Here is an 11,866-nt window from a genome sequence, read left to right as displayed (position 1 = left end):
TTTCCTAGTGTTTTTTACTCAATATTCACCTTACAAAATTATGCACCTAAGAATCCACTTAATGAACATGACAGAGCCTGAGATTACAGGGACATTGATTTCTGATAAGTAATACAAACTTAAAGTAGCCTTCAGCATAGGGCTAGAGCTACTGAGACAGAAAAAAAGAAAGCTCTGATTGAAATTATAGTTGATGAATTCATATTAAACAAATAACAGCCTAAAAGACAACACAGAGATTAGAAAAAGAATTAAAACCTGATAAAACCCTTTCTACCATGTTAAAAATTCATGGAAACAATGCCTCAGGTCTTAAAGGAGGGGTGGGCAACCTGCAGTACATCATGTGCCCATTTTTATGTGCAGTCTTGAATGTGCCACTCCACCTTAATGCAACTACCCCTTCCATGGTTACCAGAAATTTTTATATATATTTGTAGTTTGGAAGAGAAAAATACTTTTGTATTTGAAAGTTGCATTTTCTGCCATGAGCTGCATTTTAAGGGCCATTACAAATTACGAAGTGGAGTGAGATCAACGTTCCCAGGAGTGGCAAAGGGGTGCCTTGCACCTCTTAATTTTCTTCCACACCCCTTTTTCAAATCGTATGTTTGACCAGCATCACATTATGTCATGTCATATATCTCATTGGGTATACACTGTTTGACATCTGTTTCTTCTAATTGTATTGGCAACCCAAGTTAAGATGCACCTTTCACTGATAATGAGATGAAAGCAGAGTTATATTTCATGAAAATTTATAAAAATAAGGTTTATTACAAATTCGAAATACCCCAGTGATTTCTTCGATTGATCACTAGAGAAGATATGTTGTTTGCTCTTTTTTATGACATGCAGAAAATTCACCTGACAAAATCACTCGCAATAAACTGCTCTGGTTTGTAAGGGATAATAATGTTGCCAGTATTTTCTGTAATTACTGTGTTTTAATCATGTATATTATCTTTCTTCAATATAAATATGTCCCATCAGAAACTCAAGTTTCATGCCACATAAACATTTCAGTGTACACTTCAGTTAATTACCATTTTTAATGTACTTATTCAACTTAGTCATTGCCATGAGGATTCTCGAAACCCTAATGAAATGCAAATAGTTCTTGCCACGAATGAGCATATATCAAAGCTCTATGCTATTTGCAAACAGCCTTTTTATCCCACTTTCAAAAAACAAACAAACAATAATCTCTCTCTGCTCTTTTTTCACCGTTCATTGCAAAATATCAAACTTCTGTTTCTTGAGCAGAATTTTTTTGTTATTGTTTTACAACATTCTTCCTTCCTCACAGATCCACCCGAAACTTGTTGGCAAATGCATTCTTTCTTTCTTTATACTTTTGTCTTTATACTAAACAAATTGTTGCAATGGAACATTTTATTTACAACTACAGTTTTGCTGTCAGCTGTTTCCCCCTCCCATTCCTTTCCCGCTCTTTCCTCATTAAAGGCAAGGCACCAAATGCTTTCAGAATTCTATGCTATGCTCGGAACATCGTGCGATGAGAGATATTATTGAAATTTACCTTAAAAAATCCCTCAATTTGCAATAATTTGCAGGTTGCTCTTGACTCAGTCACACAGCAAGGAATGGAAAGGGATTGCAACACTACATGATGATGAAGGATGTCAGCGCATGCCTGTAAGCACTATTTTTGTGTGCGAAGCGAGTCCAAAAGCCCACTGATCCAAGCCATAAGAGCCTTTCTGCTTTCTCTATTCACTGCTGAAAAGAGCACCAGGAGGTGGTTCACTTTGAAAAGTTGTGAATGCGAATCTTGTTTGACAAGAGAGAAATGCTGAAGTAAGGAAGTAAATGGAAGGTGATGCAAAAGAAAGTGGTGGAAACAGCCTCAAGCGTGTCCAAGGGCGGAACCAGAAATTTGCTATCTGAGGGGGAGGGGGCAGGGAATGTCTGCAAGGACCCAAAGTTTTTGTTAGCACATGTTCTTGAACACCCAAAATGGTCCCGGGTTCGATACCCGGTGGAGGCACATAGTGGTTCAGATCCCACATTAAACTGTAGGTCCAGTCCCGATTAGCCTTACTGTGCATAAAGTGGACTTAAAACACCAAATCAATCAATCCATCAATTGAACACCCAAAAATTGGTTATATTGGATTTTATCACTTAGCCTACATGCCATTTATTTGCAAATTAATATTTCACGTTTATTCATGTTTTTACTATTATTCTGACAAGTACATTTTATCCAGTGTAAACTTACTTTTCTCGGGGATGCTTTGGAGGTGTGGGAGGTTGTATCCATGCATGACCAGGCTATGCTACTCATTCATAGCTTCCCAATTTTTCTGTGATGGTGGGTGGCTACCAGTTCCATACACTGGCCAAAATCTCAGGAGAAACTCAAGAAATGTCAGAACTCTTGTACAAAAACATTCACAACAACCTACAAATAAAAGACAGTTCCAATTAGTAAAGTGTTGTCAAATTATTTATTTACAATATGGAAACAAGCCACAATGCACACAAAAAAGTAACCTCGCTCTGCTGCATTTGTAATTTTGTTGCCTTTTTTGTATCTTCAGGGTAAACGCACAAGGACTGTGTCAGAACATTCATGCCCAGGCCAGGATTCAAATCCAGAACCTTCAGTTGTAAGATCACTCACATTAAGTTGGCTAGGTGCCCACCACCCTGGAAGGGAAGGACCCAGTAACATCGGTGGCATATATCTGATGCAGGAACAAAACTGAAAAAGAAAAAGTAAAAATGGTGTGATCCTTCATAGGATAATTAATCACAAATGAAATATAAAAATGATATGCTGATTCACAAGGTTCATTTCACAACACATTAAAAAAATCAAATTTTGGTTATGTATGAACTGGTTTGAAGTTTCAAAATTTTATTTAAAAAAAAAAAAGTTGAACAACAATTATTAAAATTGCATTTAAAGATCTAATCGAGCTCAAAATCTAGGTAAAGTATAAAGTTCATGTGTTTTCATTTGATATGCAGCATATGATTCATAGTTTCTAACTTCGTGAAATATGGGAGAATAGGATGATCAGACGTCCTCCCTTATCCAGACAAGTCCTCCTTTTTTGGAAAGAGTATAGCATCGACCATAGCAATTGTTCTGCATAGAGAATGCTTAACGATCATCATTTAAGGCATATCACTTAGGGTGCATTAAATATTCGAGCAATGCTCACCTAGCATCTGGGAGCTGAACAGATCACTTTTTTGACTGAGTCATTAGTAGGATGCAGATTTATATGCAAAAAACCTCGGAAATAGACACTAAAATGATGAAAATAGGCACTTAAAAGGCACTATAAACTAAGGAAGGACACAAAAATAGACACTTTAAAGCACCTTAAAATTAGAAAATACATTAAAATAGGCAATGAATGTGAACGTCTTTCAATTTTCTTATTACAATGCACAGTTATACTGTATTAGCACTTCAATTTATACATAAAAGTGCGCAAACAATTAATGCCCAGGCCAGGATTCGAATCCGGAACCGCTGGTGTTGTGGTGTGGTGTGCTGTGCTAACCACTCTGCCACGGAGGTCGGCCAGTTCCTTTTCGAGCTATACATATGCGATACAAAAATGCATAGTGAGAATTTTGATTATTAAGTAACATTTACTTTTATGAAATAACGAAGCGAAAGCGTAAATTCACCAATGATCTTGCAAGAAAATATCCAGCTTTTAAAGGATGGAAGAAATGAATATGAGGTAAAGTGTAAGGTGGCTGCCACTTTTCCCTGCTGTTGAAAGTGTCCTAGAAATGTTTGCGGCATAGAATCATATTTCATGTCCCAATCTAAACTACCTAAAATTTTAATTCAGTTTTTGGAAATAAGTTAAAGTGAATCTTACTTGTTACATTTGCATTCACTTGTGGAAATATTTCATTCTAATATCCAAGAATTAGAAAATGTAGTAAAATTCTGTGCTTCAAATTGTAGATATTCTTTGTCATTTGTTAAATAACAGATTAGGAGATTGCTTTCTTTGCTTAAAGGTTAGAGGAAGTTATTGAAAGAGATCATCTGAAAAGTATCTGTGAGCAAAGTGTTGGTAGAATTTTTTTATATTGATTAAATTATAAATAATGACAAATGTGTTGCCATTTCTTGTGGTGTCCTTTTTTTATGACTTTGTCCTCCTTTTTCGCCATGCTCTGCTCTGTCCTCTTTTTTGAATGTATGTGTCTGGTCACCCTATGGGAGAATGAATATATGCTAGGACAGTGTTTTCAATCTAGGAGGAGGATCTGTATCACAGCTAGGTACTCTCTGTTAGCTCTCAAGTGCTATGTTGCCAAATTTACAAATTCAGAATTTTTATTTTTTTTCACGGTGGACTCTGACACTTATTTCTCCACCCTGAAAAAAATTAAGTCCTGAATTTGTAAAATTTGGCAACACAGATTTCAGAGTGAAGAGAAAGTAGCTATCTCTGAGACACGCCCCTCAACTAGATGAAAAAAATTGTGGTGAAAGATTTACATTACCATACATTCCATGAGGAACTTAGAAACTATAAACCAGTAATATAATATACAATCAATCTTAAATCGTAAATGGAATTAAGAATGTTGGAATATTTATGATTCTTTATTATGAAATTGAAAACAAATTTATGCAAGGTTTGAAACACTGAAGCAGGTTTTGCTCCACCTGGAGGAAATTGTAGTCACATTTGAATGCAGGGAGGTAAATTTCTCAGGAGTTCAGGTGCAACACTGGACATTTTTCATTAATACATCTTTGACGGAAATGTGTTGGGAACATGGACACAGTGCCGTATCAAGGTTTCTGGAGGCCCCCCATGGCAGCACAAAGCCTGTTTTTCACTCATTTTCATTTTTGATGTTATTAACGAAAGAAAGTTATGTACTTCGTAGGATTATTTATTATCTTAATCGTATCTGAGAATTGATTGTTTAATAAGTGTGCCTTATTTCCACACCACAGCCAAATCAATCCATGGTATAAAGTATACTGAGCTTCAGATATCTACAAACAGATCGACTGAGAGCTGTGCTACAATTGGATCCAGAAGAGTGTAGACATACGACAATATTGAAGTTTTTTTTATTTTTAAAATACAACTTCTTATGTAATTCCAGCTGGTTAAAATATTTTTTTTGGTGGAGGCCCTTCACAGCTTTCATTTGGTGGGGGCCCCAGGGCAATTGCCCCAGTTGCCCATAGGTTAATCCAGTCCTGCATGGACGCATGGTTTTTTGACAAACATTAAGGAGTAAATCGTCAACAACCTTGTAGAGCAGTTGGTAAGACCACATCTCGTACTGCAGTTCTTTTTCATCAGTAACGAAACATTGCAGCTTCAAATCGCACCCACTCGCATTTCTCTTTTTCTTTAGGTAAACACAGAACATTGACATTTAATGAGTACAAAGTGTTGTAATAATGTAATATAAAATTACATTAAATCAGTAAATATTTATGGGAAACATACTTCGAGGAATGTTCCTTTAACTCAGTTTGTTTTTCTCTGATGAAATACTCGTCAGAAGTTGAATGATATTCAGCTGATTGACAGGATTTAAGGCAAAAGCTTTTTCTTCCATTCAGCTATGCATCTGTGTTAATACACATGAGTGAATAGAAATTTTTAAAAATAACTAATTTTCTAGGCTAGAAGGTAATTGGGGCTTGTTCTTTTGTAGCATCATTATTCTTTTGTAGTGTCAACTCAGCATTGTAATTTTAAAAGAATTTCTGTACGTATGTTCACATTCCTCTTACATATGCTTTTCTTTCATGAAAACATTGTTTCATAGTTTGTTAACATGTATTTCTATGAAATTAATATGTTTCTAGCCTGCTTTGTGCAAGGCAGTTATGTCCCTCACTCTGAGGTGCAATATAACGACTTAACAAGTCAAATAAATAAAACATGTTTGAGTCTGAGAAAGTAGTGATTCATTAAGCTTAATTGTAGCTACAAATCAATGCGGTTAAGGTAAAGTGCCCAAAATCCGTCCCCGTCTTTAACTTCCATGGAAAGTGCTGACATCTTGCGAGAGCAGCAGGAAAATCTTCAGAACCATTCTGTTGCCTACTGGCAGTGGTATAGTTGCTTTGTTCTGTTCATTCACACTTTAACTTTTCTAAAATAGTTTGTCTGAAAGCTTGCTACAGTGTGAAATCAATCAACTTGAAACAGTTATATTGACGCCTCGCTGTAAGTTTTTCATCATTTAGTGATTGATAATATATTAGTACTTTAATATTGCATTCCAGCTGTCACAGCCATGTAGCTGTAGTCGTTTTGTCAGGAGCAGTCGCCATTGTTGTTATAACTGGAGTCCTAAATCCGTCCCCTTTGAGATTCTCAAATCCGCCCTGGAGACAGATTTAGGACCCCCATTATGTATCTTTCTTGTGATAAATTTTGTTTTTTTCCTGACCACAGACTAATGCCTACCCAGCGTCGAATAACATGGGTACCTGGGGGAAACCCTAGGGGGTAAAGGCGGTCAGGGGCGTGATGCTGATCACATCACCCCCACTCACGACCGGATCAAGAAAGTGTGGGGCGTTACCCCCACACCCCCTATACGCCTTCATGGCGTGGTGCTATGCACAGGGGAACACTTTCCCTTTGCCTTTTTTACAGACTAGTTTCGATTGATGTGTGATCACTTGCCGATCTTTTTATAATGTGTTTAAAACTTTTATGCCTTATTCTTGAAAATAAAATTAATGCTAATTAATAAAAAGTATATATTAAACTTAAAAGTTCTATTAAGAAAATAACAAATTGAAGAATGAGATCAAGGGGGGTGCCAGTGGGGGGTCCGAGGGGTCACATGCCTTCCTCCTCACTCAACAGACAAGCTACAGTCTTTGGATGTAGCATTTATGTTTACTCTGAAAACTCTATACGCAAAGGCTATAGAGCAATGGTTAGCCTCTAACCCAAACAGAATTGTGAGGAAACTACATGTATCCAGTTTGTTCTGTGAATGTACCTTCATGCTGCTACTCTTGAAACTGCTGTCAATGGAGTTAGGAAAACTGGAATTCATCCATTTGATCCCAATATGTTTCAAGAGTTTGACTTCATAGCTAGACAACTTGAAGAGCCAGAGGTGCCTGACCATGGAGGGATTGATGACAACCAGAATGTTCTAGCTCCACCTCAAGTGGTCAGTCCAAGAGACATCCAGGAAGTTCCAGTAATCCAGCCTTCCACATCTTCTAGAGCCTGGACCTCATTCTTGGTAACAGGAATTCCACATAAGATGTCTCTAAAAGCCTCTATGGAAAATAAACAAATGTCGGAAGAGCATCAGAAGAAACAATCCCAATCAAAGGCCAAGAAACGTCTCATCATTGAAGATAAAGATCAGCTTGGAACATCATTGACAAAACCTCCCAAAAAGAAAACAAAGAAATATGACTCAAGTTCAAGCAACTCTGAGAATGAAACACAAGTTCACTGGTGTCCACCAATGATGAGGATAGTACAAGCGATGAAGATGCATCATGTCTTATTTATGGAAAGCGTTTCTCCCAAGACAAGCTAGGAGAGAAATGGGCAAAGTGTTCGAAATGAATCTAGTTTTTAACTTTAAACACATTTTCAGAATTGAAGATTTGGCTTAGGGGGACGGTATTTGGGCACTTTACCTTATTTCCTTTGGATTTTCCTCTAACAACTAATGACTGATTGTACTTTGTGATGGTTATGGTTAAAAATTAGTAAAATAACCTTATGATCTAAATTTTTAAAGAAAACCGTTTAGCAGGTTGAATAGGTGTCACACTCCGCTACTGGTATTGGATACAAGACCTCAGCTCTTGAGTCTTTTCCGTGATGCCTCGCCAGTTTCTTGGTAGCAAGCCCACCACCTCCTTGCTGTGCATGCTGAAATGTCATACTGTTCGCTAGCCAATCCAGCTCCATTAAACTGATCACCCTTTCTATGGTGGATAGGTCATAATGCTCCATTCTTTTGGAAGTTGAAGAAAAATGTTTCATGCCTCTGCTGACAGTCAAGTTCTTCTACAGGTACAGTTAATCATTGATGCAGCAATTAGTTACGAAGATAACATCCAATAACATTCAATGATAGAAATTTTTGTATGAATTCATACCAGAAAAAAATGTCAACAATAACAAAAGAAATTCACCATAACTTACAATGACAGTAGTTTAAGAAATTAAGAATAATTTTGAGAAATGTGCTTCAACGAGTAGTACTATAGTGGGATCACATGCAAAAGAACCTGCGCAGAACTGCATCTCCTGTACATCGTACTCACGCAGGTGAGGGGTAGTGGAGCAGGCTTCTTTATGACCTGAGTTGAACCGCTGGAGAGGAAGGTATGCAAAAGCTTTTGGCAATTTGTGGTCACTTTTAATTACGTCCATGTAATATCCCAAAAGTAGTTGGTATTACTAAACTCCAATATATTCAGAAAATCTGTAGTGTAGTGGTAACACATGTCAAATGAACATACCTTCTTCGTTCATATTTGCTATTTGAGGTGTTGGTTCAAACCCAGTTTCCATACCACTTTTTTATATGTGGGTCAATCTAAAAAAAATGGGTAGAAATGAGGAGATGATTTCACAAAAAAATAAAATTGTTTAAAATTTGTAAAAAATAATTATATATTCTGTCTAGAGCTGATCTGATACTACCATTTGCCAACACCGATAGCATGACGGATACCAATACTTGTATAATTCCAGTATACAATAACAAAGGCTAGTTACCGAGTCATTCTAACTCGTCACATCACTAGGCACATATCTAGAAATATATTTGGGGAGCCAGTCCGAGTCAAGTGTCTCAGAAATATAATAATAAACGTGTTTCTATTTAATATGTTAATAGAATTAGAGGTCGATTTGTAATAATATGTAAATTAATTAATTAGTACTTAATTTCTCCGATGCATATGGAGTATTGTTGTATGTAACCACAGACTAAGAAACAGAGGAAAGACAATGTTAATACCCATTTTGTTCTTTGTTTCTTGACTAAAAAGTATTGTTATTACATAAATAGTAAAAAGACGCTATAAAATCATAGATAAAACAGCAAATATTCATCATCTAGCTTACGTGTAGTTAAGACCACTAAAATTTGTGTAAAAACAACTGTCGTGGCAAGGAAATTAATGTCAAAGAAGTATTATATTGAATATTTATTGAATAACAAAAAGAATGATTGTACGACCATTTGAAGAAAAGTAAAGTCCCTGATAAATATTTTATGTACATTATTGTAAGTAGTGTTGTACATAATTCTTCAGAGGGGCCTCCCCAATAGTGTAGTGGTAACTCCGTTGCCTTGTAATCAATAGATCCCATGTTTGATACTCAGTGCAGGCACCCTGTGGTTCGGGTCCCACTTAAAAATATAGGTCCAGTCCCGATTAGCCTATCTGTGCATAAAGTGGACTTGAAACAAAAACTCAATCTTCCTTAGTACTGTCATTCAAAGGCGTATGTTCCCAATCTAATCTCGGCTGAAATAAATAACCCTCATTGGCCGATGCAAGCAGTCACACGAAAGACTGACACAAAAGGGAGGAGGACAAGAAGATATTTCGAAATCCCCTTCCCGCTTGAAAGTAGATTAAACGAAGCTAATTTTACAGTGACCTCCATTCCTCTTTTCCAAGAGCTAACCAACTAACTGACCTGGCATTAGCGGGGCAAGTGGTTTAAAAACATCCACCTTACCACTATGAGCTTCAAGCAAGAATTTGCAACGAATGGTTTATTTCCCACAGCGTTAACTGTTAACACGTTTGGGTTCAGCTTTCACTTGCCCATGCCTTTGATCTTGCCATCTGCTGCCCAGGAGAGAGGGGTTTTATCCAGTGTTTCTAGGAAAATCTGTTGAACTTCTTGTGCTGGTCTCCCAGAATGAACTTTTAAGGACAAATGTTGAGACGAGCTGTTGCCTTTGCCTGCTTTTCTAGCCACTGAAAATCTTTAGTATCAGATGGTATCGGTAAAAGAAAATCAACCGATACTCACCAATGCCACCAATATAAGCCGTATCAGTATCGGCTCAGCCCTAATTCTGTTCTTAGAGCACCTAATCATATGCTAACCTTGACCAAGATCATTTGCTCCTAGTTTATTAGAAAATTAAAAATTGTAAATTTGGCTTGTCCACGCAGGGACCTTGCATCTCCGTAGGTGGATTTTGAAGTCTTTGGATTTTTTTAAGCAACCAAACATTTTCTGTATATAACCTTTTCCTTGGTGAAAAGTAGACTTGAACTTTATTTCTTTTTGATCATAAAAAAATTCTTGCAAGTGTAAGATCTAACTTTCTCATGGTCTTTGATGACTTCTCCAAACAAAAATATTTTTTTAAAGAACACTACAGTGCTCACCAATCGCTGTGTACACTAAATGCACTAGTTCTTTTAATTTAATTCTCCAACTGAAGGAGACCCTGATATAGGGTAGAAATGTAATGTGTAAAGTGTTTTTAATCTATAATAAAACTGCCTTGATCAGCACTTGTAGTGTTTTTAATATGGAAACGTGTCTTAATAGTGTTAGCATCTTTTTTAAGTTTCTACAGGAGGGGATTTTTAAAATTTAGGCCCCTAGTCTATACTTTGTTTTACATCCTGCTGACATTATTATTATTATTAACAGTTTTGTTATCATGGTACTTCATTTCCACTAATTGCATGCTTTGTATTAAGAACACTTGTAACCTTTAAAATATACGATTAAAAATTATCAATTAATAATAAAACAATACACTTAGATTTAACATCACCTAAAACTGTTTCTGTAGACACTTGCTCTATGTATTTTGCCACATACCATACATGCAACAAAGGAAAAGGAACCAACACTACATTATGGTCGCCACACTGGATGCAAACTGAGGAAAAGGATATTGATTTCAACCGTCAATATCCCTCCACTTGACTTTCAATTGTTAACATTCAAAATGTTTACATTCGTTTCTTAGAGGAATAATTGTTCACATTCATGAAGTGTGAAGTGTAAGAAACGGAAGAGATCAAAGTCCAGTATAGCATCCATATAGCAGAAAATGACACCACTACCTCACTTACGACAGAAAATTGGTTTACCTGTTCCCCCCCCCCCCCTCACCCTTCAATTTATTTGTTTCTAACTCCTCAGAATTAAGACAATTTAAGAGAGTAGTCAGTTTCAGACACGTTATTGATTTTAAACTACCACAAATTTGGCAGGTTACATAAAAAAAAATATTTGCTTATCAGTACGTTAGAATATTAATTTGCTGAACAAAAAAAGAAATAAATGTATTCTAATCTGCAATAACTCACTTTTAAAAGATAATTGGGTCTAAAATTACAATAGTTTTATTGACTAGGATTCAACAAATGATAGAAACATGAAATTGTCCCCTCCGTGAGCATCTTGGTCCACGGAGGTGGTAATTTTTTTCTTTTATTGTATTACTCCATGGAAATACAAGTTAGGCAAACTTAAATTTTCAGATGAGATCTGCACACAATGTGGATCACTAAATTCATAATAAATCAATGATTTGCAAAATTTCTCACCTAGAGAAGCTTGTCCGTGAAGTGGACATGTGATCTCAACAAAGTTCGGAACTTAATCCCAAAAATGTCATACAAAGACAACACACCTCCAGCTGTCCCTTGAAATCACAATGACTTCCATTCCAATTTCCTGATGTGACGTGAACAGTGTCGCACTCTCTGGATTTTTATAGGAACTTTATACCAGTGTTCACAGAGTGTTTCCCCTGGAACATTATATTTTGATATTTTACTCAACGAAGATTTTCTAAAAAATATTTTTTGAAGTTCATAGGAGATTCTAAGCTGATT

The sequence above is a fragment of the Lepisma saccharinum genome, chromosome 2 (genome assembly GCF_977018435.1).
Source record: "Lepisma saccharinum chromosome 2, izLepSacc3.1, whole genome shotgun sequence".
In the NCBI taxonomy this organism is placed as follows: domain Eukaryota; kingdom Metazoa; phylum Arthropoda; class Insecta; order Zygentoma; family Lepismatidae; genus Lepisma; species Lepisma saccharinum.
The sequence above is the reverse complement of the archived record's forward strand: the minus strand, read 5'-3'. Positions refer to the sequence as shown.